This window comes from Bos taurus, chromosome X, assembly GCF_002263795.3.
Source record: "Bos taurus isolate L1 Dominette 01449 registration number 42190680 breed Hereford chromosome X, ARS-UCD2.0, whole genome shotgun sequence".
Classification (NCBI taxonomy): Eukaryota; Metazoa; Chordata; class Mammalia; order Artiodactyla; family Bovidae; genus Bos; species Bos taurus.
Genome location: NC_037357.1, coordinates 13,194,358 through 13,216,629, shown reverse-complemented (window position 1 = coordinate 13,216,629; position 22,272 = coordinate 13,194,358). Strand labels below are relative to the sequence as shown.

At 42.9% G+C, this 22,272-nt stretch overlaps 1 long non-coding RNA gene across 4 annotated transcripts in view; it reads left to right on the top strand.

Moving 5' to 3' along the window:
* Positions 1–4,195: 4,195 nt before the first annotated feature.
* The window catches only part of LOC104970471 (uncharacterized), a 259,025-nt gene continuing 240,948 nt past the window's right edge, over positions 4,196–22,272 (top strand). For all 4 annotated transcript variants that reach the window (XR_009493514.1, XR_816662.4, XR_003033448.2 and 1 more), the window contains exons 1-2: positions 4,196–4,371; positions 7,104–7,209. This is a non-coding gene — a long non-coding RNA (uncharacterized lncRNA). The remainder of the gene's footprint in view (positions 4,372–7,103; positions 7,210–22,272) is intronic.

The window sequence follows — 22,272 nt, the reverse complement described above, 5'->3', positions numbered from 1 at the left end:
AAGTGACTAGGAAAATTACATGAACACTCAGTTTTTCTCTCTCTGCAAAATGGACATGCTAATAAGAGGAGGGATACCCAATGAGGTAGCTACCAGCATTTCACAAACTGATACTTGAGACCAAATATCAACATTGTGAATGTAGATTATGACTTTTTTATTCAAAAAGATTTGTTTTGTTGCATATGGGGTTGCATGAGCCAGGGTTAGGCCACTGGCCAGAAACCTTTAGAGGCTGATGATATTACCCTGGTTCAGTTCAGTCTCTCAGTCGTGTCTGACTCTTTGTGACCCCATGAACCACAGCATGCCAGGTCTCCCTGTCCATCATCAACTCCCGGAGTTTACCCAAACTCATGTCCATTGAGTCGGTGATGCCATCCAACCGTCTCCTCTGTCGTCCCCTTCTCCTCCTGCCCTCAATCTTTCCCAGCATCAGGGTCTTTTCAAATGAGTCAGCTCTTCGCATCAGGTGGCCAAAGTATTGGAGTTTCAGCTTCAACATCAGTCCTTCCAATGAACACCCAGGACTGATCTCCTTTAGGATGGACTAGTTGGATCTCCTTGCAGTCCAAGGGACTCTGAAGAATCTTCTCCAACACCACAGTTCAAAAGCATCAATTCTTCTGTGCTCAGCTTTCTTATAGTCCAACTCTCACATCCATACATGACTACTGAAAAAACCATAGCCTTGACTAGACGGACCTTTGTTGACAATGTAATTTTGTTATTATCCACATCTGTCCCTTGATATATAGGTAAAATTTTTTACCTAGGTAAGACTTTTATCCATTAAAATTTTCAGAGTGAATTACATTCATTTCCTTTTTGGTGTGTACACACACACACACACACACACACACACACAAGAATCCTATAGATTGATGACCCAGCAAGTTGCTGCAAATAATGGTTGGGAACCCTGAAGCCCTTTGTATTCCATCATTCATTCGACAAACAAAGATTTATTGAACACTTACTATATGCCAACACTGTGTGAGGCTCCAGGTTATAGAGTTGAGTAAAACACAATTTCTGTTCTCCAAGAGCCCACAGTTTAGTGGGAAAACAAATAGGCATGATAACAGAGACAACATAGAATGAGAAGAGCTGTGAGGGTGGAAAGGACAGGTAACAGGACTCCTGCTGCTGCTGCCATTTAGTCGCTCAGTCATGTCCAGCTCTTTGTGACCCCATGGACTGTAGCCCACCAGGCTCCTCTGTCCATGGATTTCCCAGGGAAGAATACTGGAGTAGGTTGCCATTTCCTCCTACAGGCCATTAAATTGAGCTTGGTGCCACAAAGTGTCGTGCTGCTCCTCATTCATAGAGGTAACACTCAAAGCCGTGTCTCTGCTAGTTTTCACTGAGGCAACCACCATCTCTCATGAGTTTTCCAGCTTCTTTGATGAGTTTTTATATCCTCATCTAATCTGTTCATCCCTAGGGTGAGTAAGTCACAAGTGTTTCTTCTACCAACATTTGACCTTCTAAGCTGTGGAGGGTCGCTCATCACAAATTGTATGGTTAGCTCTGAAAATGAGTCTTTCAGACACAGATGGGGGAAAATTCTCCTGATCATTCCTTTGTCTGTTTCATCTTCATGCCTCCGCCAAGTTCAAATCACTCTGTTCCTCCAAAATTTCAAGTTTTCTCCCCTGCACTCCCCGGTCCTTAACAAGCTGTTGATGTTCCAGGAAATGTCTTTTCCTATGAAAGACACATCATGGCAATGAAACAGCTGGAGTCCTCTGACAGCAAATCAGCGAGGCCTTGGGGTATCAGTGTGATGAGCAACTCAGCCAGAAAGTGTCTATTCTCTAGCTGAGCAAATGTCATCTCCACCAGGAAGCTGCAAAAGGATGGCGAGAGACTGCACTGAAGTGTCTGTGAGGCTGAGTTCCAAGGAAAAAAAAATCTATAAATACAAATATGCTGCAATATGGGAGTGCCTGATTCAAGGGTAAATATATGAATGCATCTCTCTTTAGAAGATTCAGAAGCACAATTTACACGCTCTATACACTAAATGCAAATGATTATAAGTAATGTGTCTTAATAACATAAACTTAATAATATTAATTCATAGATTTCCCTATGATAGACTCTTGTAAGAAATTAATTGTGGAACTAAACCAAATATAATTTGCTACCTTTGTACTCGATGAAAATGGCTACCTACCACCAGCAGGATAAGTCTGCTGAGTTTAGCTGTTAATTGGAATTGGTTCGCACTAACCCTTCCATACCTGTATTAAAGTTATCAATATCTTTCTGAGCAGAGGCCCAGGCCAATTCAAAATAAAATTGTGTGTCTGTGTGTATTGGGATAAATGTAGATACATACCTGAAAGACTAATATTAAATCACCAGAAATTTATTTTACTATGTGGGAACACACACACATACACACACAATTACCAACTACTACTATTGTTATTTTATGTTATGTTATTTTAAAAACAAGCAAGCATGAAGGCCGGAGTATTAAAATAAAAACAGCCAATTCAGTTGACTACATTAAATAGGACTAACTTAGTCTCTGTGAAAAACAAAATTGAAAAATAGGCAAATCAAAAAATAAAAGCAAAAACATAATTAAATTTAGCCTGTGCTATCTTTGTTTTTGTTTTCACTTCATCCCCAGCAGGGGTAAACTCTATCACAGACTGGCACAGTTCCATGAGCTGCCATATGGAAACAACTGATTGAGAGTTTGGGCGGATCCCAACTATTAATATAAGAAATGGGCTAGGGACTAGAATTCTGAATCGGGTCCTTTCACGAAGCTTTGTTCCAAATGTGAACCTTCCCTCTGACTAGACAATGCCCTCTTTATCACAGGATTTTGACAAGGTTTCTAACCATTAAAAAGATCTAGGTGTAACTTGGATTCTCTGGTCTGCTGAATATTCAGTGAGGGATGGTTCAAAAACAAACAAACAATAGGATGCTCAATGGGATGTGAAAATCTGATTGATCCAAAAAAATTGTTAGCATATTAAAAAAATGAAGCTACTCCTCTTGTATCTTGGAAGAGCTAGTCAGTAATGGTAAGTCTTTGAAAATTATACTCTTTACTCCAAATTCTACTGAAATAATTTGATGTTAAACCAGCTGATCACTTATTATATTGCATTAGGTATTTAGACTTTCTGTATGGTTTTGACTATCTGCTTTCCATTAGTTGATTTTTTTTGACTTTATATTTGATCATTGTGACTTATGCCAGATTCCTATTGTTCCCTTGACCCTGTGATCAGGATATTAGCAAATAATAGTTGTCTTTTTTATAACCTTGTGGCTTGCATCCTGGCATATTATCATGCCAAATGGTTCACAGTCTTTCTAGCTTCCTTTACCATGTAGATTTGTGGTACTTACACATATTTCTTTCTGGCTTATTTCTTATGCTGGGACAATTCCGACATCTCTTCCACTTGACATTATTTTCCCATATCTTTCAGTGTTCTCACTTATTTGTTATCCAGCAAGATATAAATGTTGTTCTCAACCGAAAATTCAATTCAACTTGGAGCTACTATTGCAAGGCACTGTGTTAGGCTCTGTGGAGAATTCAGAGTTGAGTGTGGCTCAATTTTTGCCTCTAAGGAATTTATGGTTGAGTAGATGGTAAGGATAAATAATCATCCCAATGTCTACTAAGAGCTGGACCAAAAATATCTACTAAAAGCTAGTTTCCCAGAGGAGAAATATGAGGAAGAAGAGAGTGTATCTAGATAAGTGACTAGAAAAAGGTTTAGAGAGGAGTGGGTATTTGAATTGGATCTTGAAGGTGTATAGGATTTTGATAGGCAGGGATGAAGAGAGTTGAAATGATTCCTGATGTTGGGGCCAGTGTGAAGAAAGCAGGAGAGACTCTATCTTGAAGCCTGTTGTCCATCTTAAAGACAGGATGTGAACTGGGCCTGAACCCTGACCAAAAGTAAGAAAACTGTTGCTAGTGAAAACCAGGTCTTGTGGAGACTTCCCTCCCTAAGGATGGCAAACAGATTGTAGTTGAGGTCAGGCTGCCCCTGTTAGATTAACCATGGAGACATCCCCCAGCTTGTTAAGCATTGTTCCCTCCACCTTTAACCTTAATTGTTTATTCTCCTAGCACCTGCTTGTTGTAAAACTCAATCATATGCAACAAAGAGGTTGCTAACATGTAACCAGTCAAGTAGTGGGGGGTATAAAACTGGGCCTCTCAGAAACATCAGGGTCCTTGTTGGGGCCTGATTCCCCTTGGACCTGCTGGTGTAGTAAACTGTACTCGATTGTCTTACGTGTCCTCCGAGGCGTGCTTTTCGACTTTGGATTCCACAACACTGATGATTGCTCACACAGAATTTGGAGTCTATGGCAAAGGTAAATAAATAAAAAATGCTACCAATTTAAAGGCTATGTTGATTTAAACTCAGCAAATTATAATTGGCTTAACATAAGTATTTTCATCCTGTTAAGAGTAGTGAGTTAATAAATTAATTTATAAAAACACGTGGGAAAAAAAACACGTGGAGTTAATTGGGTTTACATCTGTTGGCTATGCAATCTATGGCAGGTTACTTAGCAGATCTATGGCTCAGTTCCCTTACCTGTTAAAACTGAAATAATGGTTAAAACAGTGTCTGGCATGTCATAACATTAGAAGTTACAACACACCCTCTGTGTGTGTGCTCAGTTGTGTCTGACTCTGTGATCCTGTGGACTGTAGCCTGCTCCTCTGTCCATGAAATTTTCCAGGCAAGAATACTGGAGTGGGTTGCCATTTTCTCCTCCTGGGGATCTTGCCAATCCAGGGACTGAACCCGCTTCTCTTGCGTCTCCTGCATTGACGGGTGGATTCTTTACCACTAGCACCACCTGGAAAGCCCAAGCACACAATAAATTGTTGCTATTATTTTTTCCGAAACAGAGTCGGTTTATGGAGTGAGATTGTTTCTTGAAGACTCTCTGCACTTACGGAGGTCCCATGGGCCAGTCGTTGAAGGGATGGAAACCCATTCCAGTACTCTTGCCTGGAGAATCCCATGGACGGAGGAGCCTGGTGGGCTGCAGTCCATGGGGTCTCTAAGAGTCGGACATGACTGAGCGACTTCACTTTCACTTTTCACTTTCATGCATTGGAGAAGGAAATGGCAACCCACTCCAGTGTTCTTGCCTGGAGAATCCCAGGGATGGGGGAGCCTGGTGGGCTGCCATCTATGGGGTCGCACAGAGTTGGACACGACTGAAGCAACTTAGCAGCAGCAGCAACATGGGCCAATTTGCAGACTCACCACTGAAATTCCAGATCTGAGCTCTCTGCCTGTAGCCATGATCTGGAAGTCTGATACTGGGTAGAGCTTAGGCTTGAAAGGTTACCAGGAAAAAGGAACACATGTGTATTCCAAATCATATGTAGCTGGCAGAGAGGTTTGAAGCTTACTGAGCGTCACTTTGCTTGAAGTAGACAATTTTCCAGATTTAGTTACAGGATGCTCAGAGCTGCTGACACCTTTGTGAGCACAGGTGTGAGGCATTTAGGCATGGATGTGTGAGATTTTTTTTTTTTCAGCTGATACAAAGAAAGTCTGATTGCTTTGCTTTGGTGCCTAACAATAGGCAGAGCAGCTGTGGGCTCACGCCAGGATTACTGGGAGGGAACGTGTTTTCCTCCTGGGGTGGGGGGAGGTTTTAAATCTGGGAAGTTGCTTTGTGAAAGAGGGGCTGGAAGAAGCTGCTGCTGCAGGCTTCCCGGCTTTAGGAAGACCAGGTTTGTCAAACTTACTTAAAAGGTCAACTACATTTATTTATTTTTTAGGGTACAAAAGCATTCCTAAAAATTGAAGGTGCTTCCTGAGTGTGTTTATGCTTTGTTAACATATAATAATAGACTGTTGACAGAGAGGAGTCAAAATGAAAGCCTTTGCAGCTATGGGTCTTTGAAGATCCATGTGACTTGAGAGTCAGGGTTAGTATAAAAGTCAGATTCATTTAATTTATAATCCCTGTTTGTTTACCACTTATATTTGTTACTTTGTCCAGGCTCGTACTACTCACCCCATGACAGGCTGATAAATCAAGAGACAGGATGTTGGGGCAGGAATAGCAACTTTGGGAAAGCCAGCAAAGGAGAAGGTGGTGGGCTAAAGAATCATCCTGCCCAGGTTTTGACATTAGTTTCTTTTGTGCTACCAAGAATACGGTGGGTGCCGGCTGGAGGCAAGGTCAAAAGACAATAGGTCTTACAAATGTTTTGATGCTGGCCAGGCCCCAAGGGGATTTGTTACATTGTTCGTCTAGCACCTGCTGGAACTTGGGCCTGCTTGAGATATTGCCTTGAACTAAACAAATGTGTTTTATGCTCCAGAGTAGGAGGTCAGGTTCACCGAAATGGTATATCTTTTAAGCTAAAGGCCACATCCCTTTAGTGCTTAACTTGCCTGCCTGTTAGTAAAAGCCAGTTTTGAGTGTCCACCGCACAGTGAGGCCGAATTGAAATGCCAGAATTTGGAGCAGAGAAAGGTTTATTGCAGGGCCAAACCAGGAGAGTAGATGGTTTGTATGCAAAACCTCCAAAACTCTTGGGTGGTTTGGGGCAGGGGACAAGTTTTTATAGGCAAAATTTGGGGTGAGGGCCGCAAGGTGTGTGGCTTTCTTCTGACTAATAGGTGATGAGGTAACAGGGTGGAAGTCCACGAATCTGGTGCACAGCCTGGAGTTACTGTGTCCACCTGAGTGGACGCCTTTAGTTCCTGCAGAAAAACTCAAAGATACTGTTTTGTATATCCTTTCCAGAGAAATGGGGAACTTGTCCTATGGCTGCAGTTTTGTTTCTTGACTGCTCCTCCTTTGTTTCTGCATCCCCACCCTTCCGTGATGAGCAGCTGTTTGAATCTGCCCTTTGGAACTCAGGGAAGGTCTAGGAGGCTGAATGAAACTATTACCTACAAATGAAAAACGGGGGACCCAGAAAGGCTTTTGTACCCAGAAGGGCCCTACAGGGCCCTGCTCAGTTTCATGCCTGCTTGACCTAATACAACTAAGCAAAAGCAATTGAATACAAAGGCTAAAGTAAAAGAACCTGATCACTTATGGAGTTGGGTTTGTTCTTGCAGATCACATATCAAGCTTCTGCGATGGACCAGGCATTGTAATAGGCACTCGAGAAACAAGGATATTCCCAGTCCTCAAGGATCTTCCCTTCTGGTTTGCAAGGAAATGGTGAGTCCAGTAATAGATGTATGGAGTAGCAAATGGCAGCAAAGGTGGAGTGACTGGGGATTGTGTTTACTTCATTTCTGATCTCATGCCTCTCCCAGTGCCTGCTTGATAAATAGAGGTGAAAAGATTTTTAAATTTACAATAGTAAGAGGGAGATTTTACACAAATCTGCTGGAGTCCAGAGTGTGCATAAGGTCCAGCCCCTGAAGCGAGTCATAGCAGCTATAGAGTCTTTTCTGCTGCGAGGTCTCACCTCTTTGATGAATGAGCTCGGAGTCTTTTCTTTGGATGCTGCTGACTCTCTTCTTGTCATTTCCTTACATTGTGAGGGTCTGTGCTCAGCTGAGGTCTCTTAAGATCCATCTCACAGGTTATTTGAGCCTGGCTGCACTAAACAGATGAGGCAGCTCTCGGATTCTCTCATCTTCATGGCTGCCACTTCTACTTAGGACCAGAAGCGCTCACTGCTTTTCTGAAGAAATGCACAAAGTCAGGAGGGCAGCCACACTTGGCCCTAATCTGCTCAGAAATTGAAGGTGGTATGTGTGTGTGTGTGTGTGTGTGTGTGTATATATATATATATATATGTATATATATATATATATATATATATATATGAGTCAGGAGTGAGGTATGAGGAAGAAATGACAACACATGTAGAGATGCAGTTAGCCAAGGCACTAGTTTTGAGAAATCCATCTTCTTGGCTGGTTGGATCAGTTTCCGTTAGTAGTAAAATGGAATCCTTGAACTAGTTTGACAGGTTGAAATATTGAGAAACCTTCTTTCTCTTTTAATTCCAGTTCAGAAGGAACATTGCTCAGCTCACTTTCTGTGATATATAAACCAACCCCTGGCAAAATTACGAAGTCAGCAAAGTTGGTCTTTGGTAGTTCCTCATCTTCACTCCCTTCCTGGCCTATTTCCTCCTCCTTATCCCCATGATGGTTTGTTCCTTCTTTTTTCCTTCCCACCTAGATTCCCAGAGCCCACAACCTTTCTTCTGTCCTATCTATAAAATCCTGTCCTATGAGAGCATGGAGAACTGCTCCTTCATAAAGGATGAATGACTGATGGCATCCCCAAGAGCCACTACATAGAAGGGGACTCGGTTGGTGGGGTAAATCTCTATATGAAATTTTTGGCACTTGGAAGTGGCTGGAGATAGGGGTGAGATGGGATGGAGGCGTTTTGTTTCCTTCCCGATGCTCCCCGAGTCTAATCTCAACAGGCAAGTGGACTTCTTGCTTAGTATAGTGATAAAGAGATCAGACTGACCTGGATTATACCCTGGATTCATTGTTTAATAGTTGTGTGGCTTTCAACAAGTTCTATAACATGTTTGTAACCAATCTGTGTCTCAATTTCCTCCTGAATGTGGGCAAAAATACCTGGCTCATAGGGTTATTTTATGGATTTGGGGATGTGGTAAGGCTCTTGGCATGGGTGTTATCCCATAGAGTGATCATTTAAGTATTTAGTATTCCAAATGCCACCCTATTTATGTCACTTCTCTGCTCAGAAGGCTTCCATGATTTCCTGCTGTTCTAGAGAACCAAGTCCTAAACCTTGGTGTTTTCAACTCTAAGATTGGACCAAAAAATAAAATATTCTTAAGAATGCTTTGGACAGTCTCTTTCTATCATCTTTGACTATGGAGTCAGACTTGATTGAAGGAGAGAGAGCTTTTCCTGGAGAGCAGTGACAGGTATATTCAGTTCAGTTCAGTTGCTCAGTCATGTTTGACTCTTTGCAACCCCGTGGACTGCAGCATGCCAGGCCTCCCTGTCCATCGCCAACTCCCAGAGTCTACCCAAACCCATGTGTATTGAGTTGGTGATGCCATCCAACCGTCTCATCCTCTGTCGTCCCCTTCTCCTCCCGCTTTCACTCTTTCCCAGCATCAGGGTCTTTTCAAATGAGTCAGCTCTTCACATTAGGTGGCCAAAGTACTTGAGTTTCAGCTTCAGCATCAGTCCTTCCAATGTGTATAAGCATAGGTAAAACCAGTCCTATTCTGTAGAAAAGCATGCAAAAATATGACTTAAGTCCTCTTCACTTTGGGCAGGGCTTGGATAGATCCCAGAAGCATGCAGGGCATGTTGGTTCTCCGTGAATGGGTAACAGGTTCTAGTCACAATTAAACTGATGCCGAAGAAAATAAACCACACAGCTCAGGCACAGAGACCTTGAACTATGACCCTATTGTCCTGGCTTTCGGTCTGGTGGATTTTGAGGCCACTTTTCCTCTACTGACTGGAGAAGGAAATGGCTATCCACTCCAGTATTCTTGCCTGGAGAATCCCATGGACAGAGGAGCCTGACGGCCTACAGTCCATGGGGTCGCAAAGATTCAGACACGACTGAGTGACTAACACTTTCTTTTCCTTTATTGAACCATGCTGTCTCCTGTTTTCTAGGGTCGGATAGATGTGGGGCTGAATAACAAAACTCCTTTTCAGCCATTAATAAATTAGTTGTAATTAATTTCTCAGAGGCACTTGCAATCCCATGTGTTACCCTAAGGAAAGGGGTCACTTAGACAGGAAAGTGTAGGTGAGAGACGGGAGATTCTACAGGGAGGTCAACAGCAGATGGTACTCGGCAATGGAAGGCAGCAGGAGGGCCCTGGGCAGCTGGAGAGCTGTGAAAAGAAGAGGAATGCCCCAAGCAAGTGTCCTCTGCCTTTCAGGTGTACTTCATTTGCCTTTGGGGGCAGGAAGGGGGGAATATATTGATGGCTGAGATTCACGGTTGACTTGAAATCTGCAGAGGACAGGTCACCTAATACTGACCTTCAGACACTGACTGATGTTGAATTTTGCATTCAAACAAGTTACTCTTTGCAGTTAAAATCTCCACAAATGAATCCTTTTTGTAAGCCGCACTGAACATGCTCATGAATCATCCTTATCTGTGGATTTACCCTTAAAGGGCTTAGAGGTGCAGTCTATCAAAAGTGGCTTAGATCCTCATCCTGCTTCTAGGATTGTCATTGATGAATGTATTTCGATGGTTGGAGTCCCCATCATGGCGCCTCCATAGAGCTTGGCCCAGACCCTAATTTTTAGCTGTGCTTGTCTTGTGCTCTGACACCTCACGAGTCTTGCTATTTCTAAATTTTATGCAATTTAGATTAAAAAAATTAAAGATATTTCCAGGGAATAGAATAGTCACATTGGATGACTGAGGAAACGTTTCCTGATCGCCATGTACCCAGGAAACCAAATTGGTAGGGCAGCTTCAGTGTATTGTCAAGAACACTTACCAGTGGTGTGACCTTGGTCAAGTCACTTTCCCTTGAGTCTGGTTTCCCTTCCATGATACAGGGAAAGATTTCCCTACTTCATAGGATTGTGGTATTGATTAAATGAGAAGGTGTTTGAAAATAGATGATAATGTATGAATTGCAGAAGGAGCTCATCAAAGGAATAACAGCCTGGAAGAGGCAAAATAATATGTAAATATCATGTATTAATGTCAAGAGGTATTGCAATCCAGTGGTTTGCAGTGGTTCCCAACCTTCCTGGCACTGGGGACGGGTTTCATGGAAGACAATTTTTTTCATGGACCAGGGGAAGGGGGATGGTTTGGGGATGATTTAAACACATTACATTTATTGTGTACTTCTAATCTAATGCCACCTCTTATCTGACAGGAGGTACCAGTCCATGCCCAGAGGCTGGGGACCCCTGGACTACAGAATAAGCTCTGTAATCAAACAGCTTGACCTCACATGATGGTGTTACCATTTACTAGCTGTGTCATTTTGTATGTTAAACTCTCTGAGGCTCTGTTTCCTTACCTGTAAAATGGGATAATGGAACCCATTGCCATAGGGTAGTTATGAAGAGTAAGTTATTAATGAATGCTCAGTGCTTAGCACAGGAGCTAGCACATAGTCAGCTGCTATTATGAACAAAGTAGTGAAACAGTAACCAATTCCTTGCAGTGTGCAGCAATGATCTACTTCCATACAGTCACGTTTGATTATTAAATACCTTTGTTGTGAGGCAGGCAGGACAGACATTATCATCATTTTATGTGGGGGTTGATGAGCCCCTCAGGGATCCTCAGCAACAGTGAAAGGCCTTTGTTTTGGAACCCAGAGCTCTGGATTCCTTCTTAATGTCAAAGCCTCCCTCCTCTGCCTATGTTTGAAGGCTGACCTACCATATGGATTATCATCAAGTTATCAAATAAGCCACGGGCAAGGGCAAACGAGGCTTCGTCACTTTCTCTGGGTTGGGTAACACACCTGAATCAGAGCCCCCTCACTTTGGCTCCTATTACTAATAAGTATATTTCATCATGAACTAGATTGCAGCTTCTTTCTAATAGAATTTAAGAATGTTACTGTTTGTTGTGTTCTGTAAGCCTTTCCCACGCCTGTTTATTATGAAGCTATCTCTTTTTTTAACTTCTTTGTTAATCACAGCAGATATCTTTGTCATTTGGGGACTCACTCTGTATTAATGAGTATGGATTGGACTCCTCCTAATTGTTCTCTGAATACCTCCCAATTTTCAGGAGCGTAATTGATTTCAATCAACTTCTTTAGTACACTCTCTACACTGTTGAAGCCTGTAATTTTCAAGTTCAATATTTGTGTGCTCACACCCTCAGGAGTGCTTCAGTTATATCCTGTTTTAATCCTGGGATTCTAACCAGTCACCAACTTGAAGTATATTTATCATTAAACTCATTTATTGTTTAGTATGGCTGGGCCATGCTTTAAGGCATAACTCATATATGACCTCTAAATTTTTTGAAAAGCCAAATTACAAGAGCACTTTTAAATTTAAACTACAATCTACTTGGCTTTAGTGAAGAGTTTATTGAAATGTTTCCAATGCCTTTGCTGCTGCTGCAGCTAAGTTGCTTCAGTCGTGTCCAACTCTGTGCGACCCCATAGACGGCAGCCCACCAGGCTCCCCCGTCCCTGGGATTCTCCAGGCAAGAACACTGGAGTGGGGTGCCATTTCCCTCTCCAATGCATGAAAGTGAAAAGTGAAAGGGAAGTCGCTCAGTCGTGTCTGACTCTTAGTGACCCCATGGACTGCAGCCCACCAGGCTCCTCCGTCCATGGGATTTTCCAGGCAAGAACACTGGAGTGGGTTGCCTTTAGCTGTATAATAATCTGGGGTGAAGAAACTAAAGGTCACATGTTAGGTGTTTTCTGTGGACAATTAGTCAAAGAGGACACAACTCAGAAATAAGCTCATTGGGAAGACAATAATTCATTTACAGAAATCCAGTTTTAGTTTAACTTCTAGAAATGCAGATAATAAACAAATATATTTGGATACAGTTTCATATAATAGCTTTTCCTAGTTTTGAAAATTTTCCCCATCTGAAATTTTTTCCTTTTTCCCACCTCAAGTGCATGTTCAAAGATCTATGGTGATTTACTATTTTTCTATGTAATTTGGAACAGCTAATTTTACCCTACACTAGATACTCTATCATTAGTTCAGCCTCTAAGAGCTCAAAGCTTATCAGATATTTTTGGGAGGAATACCTAAATTGAGAATAGCTGCTTTCAACACTATATTTGTACTGCAGTTAACCTCATTGCGGAGAAGGCAATGGCACCCCATTCCAGCACTCTTGCCTGGAAAATCCCATGGACGGAGGAGCCTGGTGGGCCAAAGTCCATGGGGTCGATAAGAGTTGGACAAGACTCAGTGACTTCACTTTCACTTTTCACTTTCATGCATTGGAGAAGGAAATGGCAACCCACTCCAGTGTTCTTGCCTGGAGAGCCCCGGGGATGGGGGAGCCTCGTGGGCTGCCGTCTATGGGTTCGCACAGAGTCGGACACGACTGAAGTGACTTAGCAGCAGTAACCTCATTGAGAAATATCAATAACCTCAGATATGCAGATGACACCACGCTTATGGCAGAAAGTGAAGAGGAACTAAAAAGCCTCTTGAAAGTGAAAGTGGAGAGTGAAAAATTTGGCTTAAAGCTCAACATTCAGAAAATGAAGATCATGGCATCCGGTCCCATCACTTCATGGGAAATAGATGGAGAAACAATGGAAACAGTGTCAGACTTTATTTTTTGGGGCTCCAAAATCACTGCAGATGGTGACTGCAGCCATGAAATTAAAAGACGCTTGCTCCTTGGAAGAAAAGTTATGACCCACCTAGATAGCATATTCAAAAGCAGAGACATAACTTTGCCAACAAAGGTCCGTCTAGTCAAGGCTCTTTGGTTTTTCCTGTGGTCATGTATGGATGTGAGAGTTGGACTGTGAAGAAGGCTGAGCGCCAAAGAATTGATGCTTTTGAACTGTGGTGTTGGAGAAGACTCTTGAGAGTCCCTTGGACTGCAAGGAGATCCAACCAGTCCATTCTGAAGGAGATCAGCCCTGGATTTCCTTGGAAGGAATGATGCTAAAGCTGAAACTCCAGTACTTGGGCCACCTCATGTGAAGAATTGACTCATTGGAAAAGACTCTGATGCTGGGAGGGATTGGAGGCAGGAGGAGAAGGGGACGACAGAGGATGAGATGGCTGGATGGCATCACTGACTCGATGGATGTGAGTCTGAGTGAACTCTGGGAGTTGGTGATGGACAGGGAGGCCTGGCATGCTGTGATTCATGGGGTCGCAAAGACTCAGACACGACTGAGCGACTGAACTGAACTGACTAACCTCATTGAGGTTCTTACTGCCATTCTTCAGCTGGACTATTGCAAAAGCTTAACTGGTCTTCCTCTCATCTCCCCATGTCAAGTTATCACACACACTATTGCCAGAATAATCTCACCCAAACATTATGCTTTCCTTTGTTAGGTCTGCAATGGCTCCCTGTTACCCCTGGCCTGGAATGCCAGATCCCATAATCTGAATTTAAAATTTACCTTTCCCACTCTATTTGCTATTATGACGTCACATACCGTATGCTCCAGCCAGCCTAACTATTGTGATTCCTTGACAATAGGAATTGTCCATGCATATTCATACGTACCCCTGTGTCTACTTCGGCTGATCCTTCAATCTCCAATAATACTCTCTTCACCACCTTTCTCCATCTGCATTTTATACATCTGCATTTGTTACGATAAACAGAGGGCCTCATCCCCTCCCCCATTTTGAAAAAAGTGACCATAGAGTAAAAAGGCTTTAAAAATTCAGAAGGTCACTTGTTTCTCACGTGAAAGTTCTGCTGTGTTTCAGAACGATAGTGGCTGTGCTTTGCATCTTCATTCCAGAATTTAGGCTTCTTTACAAGTTGTCAATTCAACAGGCTACTGCTCTAGCATTCCCTAAGATGTGATTCTCATTTGAATGGTCGAGGCTGCCCTGTTGGGGGCCAGAGTGAGGTACTCCGCCCGTGGCAAAGGTCATGAGGAAGGAGGCTCGACATACGCAAAGGCGGGATCGAGCCTCAGGAGTCCCCTTGGAAATCCTCGAGCATTTACCCCCATAACCAGAGCCTGCCTACTTTACTACTTTGTGCTCATCTACACCTCTGACTTTATGGGGGGCTGTCCCCCACCACCTCTTTTGGAGAAGGAGTTAACCTAGAGCTCCAGTTAATAAAAACTCCTGGGCGTGACAAGAGTGTTTTAACCTACAAACTCCTTTGAAGGTTCTCTAGCCTACCTGACAGGCTTGTCAGGCCACATGTGATTGCTCACAGCCTCCCAACCGTGAGAGGCACGAGATGCTTTAAACCTTCTAAAAACAGGTTCCTTAGAAAAGTTAGAAAACTATTAGTATAATGGGCTGATTAGAAACTGTATTGGTGAAGGGTTTTTCATTTGTTGAGCCAGTGTTTGTTGCTAAGACTCCACATCCCCTGCCCTTACACACATTAATGAATGAATAGAAGAAATAAGTATTAACCTTTGATATAAATCACATTAGACCTTAGGCTAAGTAAATTCTTTCCTTAACTAAAACCCACTACACCCTCACCCTATAGGAATGTAACTTTATTTGAGTGACGTCTGTTTTAAGAATAATCACCCTTGGAGAGAAAAGTGTTCTGGTTAACTGACCACTGTCACAAGGAGAGGGTCGTAAATTCTCAGCAGGCCCCCCTGGCCAGAAGATGATGCAACACCCCTAAGACCTCTGTATACATTTGTGTGAAGCACCTGACTTTAATAAAAATCAGGACTGCTGTCCCCACGTGACTTTTGTATAACATCTCAGTGTATAAAAACAGACTCTGGAAAATAAAGAATTGGGATCAGTTCCTCGAAATACTGGTCTCCCCATGTTGCTCTCTCTCTCTCACTCTGGCTGAGTCTCCATCTGGAGTGCGGAACCCGCCATGCTTACTAATTATGCCTGGGCTTCTAAGATCCGACCAGGGAGGCCTCAGTGTCTCCTCTCCTTCAGGAGAACGGAAGGACGCCTGCGGCCTACGTAAGTGGTGCAAACTTCTTGTCTTGAAGTTTTATTGGTCTCCTGCGTAAACCAAGCTACTCAGCCTCTTTTCTCCACTGAATTTTCCTACTGAGCTATCCTCATTCTATTACTCTTTATATCTTTGATGAATATTTAAATAGTTGCCTAAGCCGTCTCCCCTTCGAATACCCTGGATCAGCTGGGGCTGGACCCCGGCACTGCCCCACCTCCCCCCCTCACACACATCCAGGACCTAGCTGGAGGAAGAGGAAAGTGAACAAGGCATGTCGACTCTTTTAAGTTGGAGGCCTGGAAGTGGTACATGCCACTTCTCAGATTCCATCAGAAATTAGCCACACACTCCGAGAGAGGCTAGGCAATGTAGTCTAGCCACACATGTGGAAGAAGTGGAGGGCAAATTTTGGCGGCCAGCTAGAAGCTTGTCACATTGTTGAAATCTGACTCACATGCTGTCTCCTTCAGATTTTTCTTGAGCCTCTCAGCTGAAAACCATTTATCTTTTGAACTACTTTAGCATGGGGCTCGGAGAAGGCAATGGCACCCCACTCCAGTACTTTGCCTGGAAAATCCCATGGATGGAGGAACCTGGTAGGCTGCAGTCCATGGGGTTGCTAAGAGTTGGACACGACTGAGTGACTTCCCTTTCACTTTTCACTTTCATGCATTGGAGAAGGAAATGGCAGCCCACTCCAGTGTTCTTGCCTGGAGAATCCCAGGGACGGGGGAGCCTGGTGGCTGCCGTCTGTGGGATCACACAGAGTCGGACACAACTGAAGTGACTTAGCAGCAGCAGCAGCCACCTGGGGCTTCTGACTGTCAAGTGTATCAGAATCTCCCATGGTTCTTGTTAAACTATAGTCTTGGTATTAGCATATACACTACTATATATAATAGATAAATAAGGACCCACTGTATAATACAGGGAATTGTGTTCAGTATCTTGTAATAACCTATAAGGAAAAGAATCTGAAAGAATGTATGTATAACTGAATCACTTAGCTGTGTGTTTGAAACTAACAACATTGTAGATTATGATAAAAAGGTTTAAGATTGCAAACGGAAGGGAAAAAATGAGTCTGAATCAGAGCAGGGCCTGAGAGTCTGCACTGCTAACAAGCTTCTCAGTGATACCCACACACTGGTAAGCAGAACATGCTTTGAGTATGGAGGTTCAAACCTATTTTCTGTTCCCCATCTGTGCGGTGTAACTTTTCCTGCTTCATACTAGCTATTCCTGTGCATATCTTAACCTCCTTACTAGACAGTTAACTCTCATAGTAGACTTGGGATCTCATTGGTATCTTTCTCACTATGCCTCCCTCCAGCACCAAGAATAATCTTGTACATTCAGAGGTACTTAATAAATATTTGAATAATTGATGAGCAGTGTCAAGTAATTCAGAATGTTGAGCATAAACTTTCAAAAAGTTTGTGCCAAGTTCTGGACTATGCTTAGTGCAATCACTTGTTTGGAAATGCTTTATTGGAAGCCCTCACGCCCATGTAGCCCAGCCAAACCCAGGGAGAAGCTGCCAGAGAGCTGAGCTAAGTGGAATTTAGCAAATGGAGACCACATTTTATCAAGGACTTTTCCCTTCCGTGTGCTGTGGAAATGCTAATACCTGTGTTTAGAATTCATTTCCAGAGTCTGTCTCTGTAACAAGAGTGGGTGGTTTTCGTTCATTTGTTCTCATGTGTGTGTGTGCATGCACTCGTGTGTACACATGCCCATGCCCACAGGGCCTCACAAGCCAGTGTGATAAATTTTGTTGAACTGGCAGTTTTCCACCTGGAAGCACTCAATGATCTTTCATTTGGAAGGTCTCAAGCTGGGCTCCAGTTAAGACTGGATGAGAATGACCCTTCTCAGCTTGGCACCACAGTAGCTTGTTCTTTTCTCAATCCTGACATATGTATTCATGTTCTGGGCCTTGAGGGTTGGAGTAGAAGAAGAGAGAGGGCATGAGGTAGACTGGGGTTTTAAGACCAATGCCATTTGGTAATCTCACTCGAACCACATGGAGCAAAATAAGACCTGAGGTCTCCTGTCTTGCTTCTCTTGCAGGCAGGATGAAACCTCTACCTGGAAATTGCTGTACATGAGACAGGACTGAAGTTTCCCTTTGGGGCTCTATGCAAAAAGATTTCCCAGGCAAATGATTCACGTTGTCAAGATCTTAGAGATTCTTAGCCTAATTGAAGAAATGAGTTTTAGTCTCTCTTAACCCCACCCCACAATTGACTGAGGCAGCAATCACAAAGCACAGAACTTCATTGTGGGGTCCTCACTTGTCACCTGCAAGGCTTGCCTGGTCCTTGGCAGTACCTTTTTAGCCCTTAATTCCATTAGTAGGCTTCTTTGGAATTGAAAAAGGAATATTCAGACATGCTACTCGTTTTTCCTGACCCCTTTCCTTACTGTGATGATGTAAGGGTTTACAATATTATCTGCATGTCGTGTCTTGATAGGTTATTACACGCTATTGTACAGGATTTTGTAAGTATTTTACATGTTTTAGCCTTTCCCCATCCTTGGTGAGACCTTATAGCATCATGAGAATAAAAATGTTCCTAACAGGGTTGGGACTATGGTGAGGCATGTCAGGTCCCTAGGGAGGAAAATTTAAGGAGGTGCTCACTTGACAAGTATAACCCTGTTCTTGCCAGACCCTGAGAGTGAGAATTTCCTGAAATCTTGTGCTTAGGAGCCTGTCTGGCCTTCTCCTAGTTCAGGTCCTAGCTGTCAAAGCTGAGACCCTGAAGTACCAGTGTTTCTGAGATTATTTGGAGAGTAGAGTCTATTCTTTAACCCCCTTTGTTTTTGGTAAATGCAAGGATCCTCCACATGCAGATGGGAGACACTAAAAATAAAGCTCAGAAATCATGTTTTTATTCATCACATGAATGTAACTGTCATTCTCTTCACTTGCCCTCCATGCTGTAGCTAAAGAAAGTCTTGACAGACACTTCTAACAAGCACACATTCATTATTAGTTTTGGGGCTCTCCTTGGATTTAACTCTTGACATTGGTCTCAAAGCCCCTTGAATTTTCAGACCATCAATGGCACATCTCAGCGCAGACAAACACATTATTCCTCTGCTGCCTAACAATACCCACTTGCAAGGTGTACGCGAATACCACCTAATTAGCTGTGACATGCATTTTTGGCATATGTCGGAAGTTAAAGCCACTTCCTTAGAGGAACTCAAACTCTGAATTTATCTTTATTAAGGCCTTGTCCAAATGATAAATATACACTGCCTCCTTGCTATCTACTGCTTAGAAATAAATCACTTTAGGATTGATTTGCTAACGACTTTCTTCACTGCAAGTGTCCTCCTGCCCCAGAGGTCATATTGTCCTTCTTCACAAACACTGGTAACCAGACAGATTCCAAGCTGGCCATGCAGTGAACGAAGTGAGGAAACTGGCATGAGGGGAAGTGATTCCCTTCACACAGTCCAGAAAAAGCAGCTTTACAGGCACAATATTCTGGGGGGAAAAAAAAGCCCGCCAAACAAGTGTGGGGTTGCAAAGAGTAGGACATGACTGAACAACAACAAAACAAGTGTGGAGTATGTGAGTGAACAGATGGGGTGTGTTCACTTTTTTTTAAGCAAAATACTATGAACTTTGGTATTTCAGGAAGTACAAACTCCTCCAGGAGTCTGCTGTACTGGAGTGGGGAGCCTATCCCTTCTCCAGTGGATCTTCCTGACCCAGGAATCCAACCGGGATGTCCGGCATGGCAGGTAGATTCTTTACTGAGTTATGAGGGAAGCGCCCAGGAGTCTGCTAGGTAATTGAATAAACAAAACTGGTTGTGTAGGAAACATTCTTGAGGGGTGGGGACTTCTGGGAAGCAGAAGAGATATTTCTCATCCACACCAATCTTCTCTTGCCACATGAGAATGTGGGCCAAATCTTGTTAGATCTTTTGATTCTTCAAGAGGATGTATGTGATTATTTTTTTCCCTAACACAACATTTCTGTCCTTTTATGTTGGAAAGTTAAACTTTTTAAGTTACTATGAGGGACAAAATATCCCAGAAGGAAATATTTGTCTCATTAAGTCTTGAACTCTGATGCCAGCTGAGTTCCTTGCTCAGGATCACAACTTTAAAATTTTTTTTTTTTTTTTGATGTGGATCATTTTTAAAGTCTTTACTGAATTTGTTACAACTTTGCTTCTGTTTCATGTTTTGTTTTGGTTTGACTGTGAGGCATGTGGGACTTTAGCTCCCCAACCAAGGATCAAACCTGTGCCTCCTGCATTAGAAGGCAAAGTTTTAACCACTGGTCTGTCAGGGAAGTCCCAGGACCACAACTCTTGATTCACTTGGTGACATTTGATGACTCTGCCAGTCAAGATTTGGTTGTATATTCTTAAGATAACCAGATATTAAGATTTTCTTTTCAAAAGTCAGGTTTATGATGATCTTTGTCTCATTGCACTCACTAAGCTCCTTCTGGCAGAACACAACTGTAGACACCTGATTTCCATTAGCACATGCAGCTAACTATTCTTCCTTTACCTTTAGAGTGAGGCCACAAGAACCCTGGGAACTTTCTGCTTCCTGAGGAAGCAACTCGGCTTTCTTAACATTCTTCACATCTTGCTTGTCTCAACTCTTTGCTTCTTGGCCCTTTTGAATCCTCCTGACTGACTTCTGAATTTGTCAGGTGTTGACTAATAGAGGTGGAGCTCGAATCTAGGTGGCTCCATTCTTGAAGGAATGTGTTCTTTAAGTTTATTCCTTGTAGATTGAAGTAACGTATCTTAGATGTGCCTAGAGGCCTATATGTCTTGTGTCTGCCTGGCCTGCCCCTGTGATCTAAGATGTGAAATTACTTCATGGTCTGTGGAAATTCAAACACATCCTAAAGATTTTGGGTGACTTCCAGGGGAGCCTCATATACTTCTTGGTTATACTTGCTGACCCTGTCACATACTATATTTACTTGGTATGAAACATACCCAGTATGTATGGGCTTCCCTGGTGGCTCAGATGATAAAGAATCCACCTGCAATGTGGGAGATCTGAGTTCAATCCCTGGGTTGGGAAGATCCCCTGGAGGAGGGCTTGGCAACCCGCTCTGGTATTCTTGCCTGAAGAATCCCCATGGGCAGTGGAGCCTGGTGGGCTACAGTCCATGGGGTCGCAAAGAGTCAAACATGACTGTGTTTCACTCAACACATGAAACAGGGGCTCTGTCTCTCTCCCCATCAGGCTCTGCGTCTCCCGGCCAAACCAGCCATGAGCTCAGTAGACTTTCTTCAGCACGTATGTGGGCAGAGTCACATCATCACTCACCCCCACAGACTTGTTCCATGTCACTTGCCCTGTTACTTTCCCATCTCAGCTCCTCACTTCCCTCCCTCCTATTTTGTCCTGACAACGCTAAATTTCTCCTCTATACTGGCAGAGCAGCCACTTCACTCTTCTGTGTCCTTGTTGCCGGTTATCACTTGGGTTGTTCAGGTTGGGATCATCTTTGTGAGCTTGTTAAGAACATTTTTCTTGTTCATTAACAAAAGTATCTAGTGCTAAAAAACCTTGTTGTCCTAAAATCTTAGGCTCACAGTATTTTGCTGTTTGAAATTGGACCAGGAATAATGGAACATCCCATTCTTACCTGGAAACTGCCTTGATTTCCAGTCCAGTTGCAGAACTTCATGGGATTTTGGGAACACCATTCCACGTTTATCTTAATTCTGTAGTTACCAAGGAGGTAAAACCCTGGGTCCACTTGTCAGCTCAGGGCTAAGGTTCCCCCTTTCATACAGAAGCCATGCTCTATTTTGAGACCATCAAACCATGGCTTCATTTACATTGTACCTACACACTTCTCCCCCACATTCTGTTTGCCTGATCCAAAATAATGCTGTCCCTTCCTTTGTTTGGTGAGGTTACATCATGGTTTCTCCAGTGTGCAATCTCATTTGCTGTAGCAAGTTAATAAAGCTAATATCTGACTACCAGGGAGTCAGTGGCTATCTTTATTAAATGGGCTTTATGATGATAAAGCCACTGCTTTATCTGCTCCATTGCTTCAAGCACTTATTAAAGTATTTGTTCCTATACATGCAATTTTCTTCCTAAAAGAACCTATCTTTCACTGTACTAAAACTTTCACAAAGGCAGGGAATTTTTTCTGTTTTCTTCACTCCAATAGAACAGTACTTGGGACGTGTTGACAGAATGAATGAATTCTGTTAATAGCACTTACAGTTATATAAGAATGTGGAGATCATTTTATAAAACAATATGACACCTCATTTTAGCTTCCCTTGAACCCTGCCTTAAGTTGTGGAATTGGAAAGACCTGGGATAGACCATGTCTTAGTTTCTTTAGGCTGCTATAACAAAATACTATAGACTGAGTTGTTTATCAACAACAGAAAAATATTGCTTGTAGTTCTGGAGGCTGGGGAGGTTGGGTTCTGGTGAAGGCCTGCTTCTGACTTGCAGACTGTGACTTCTGTTGTTTCATGGCAGAAGGGACAAGGGAGTTCTTTGAGGTCGCTTTTACAAGGGTGCTAATCTCACTCATGAGGATTCCTCCCTTGTGACCTAATCACCTCCCCAAATGCCCCACCTTGTAATACTTTGCAGTTAGAATTTTAGCATGGGAATTTGGGGGGAGATACATTCAGTCTATAGCAGACC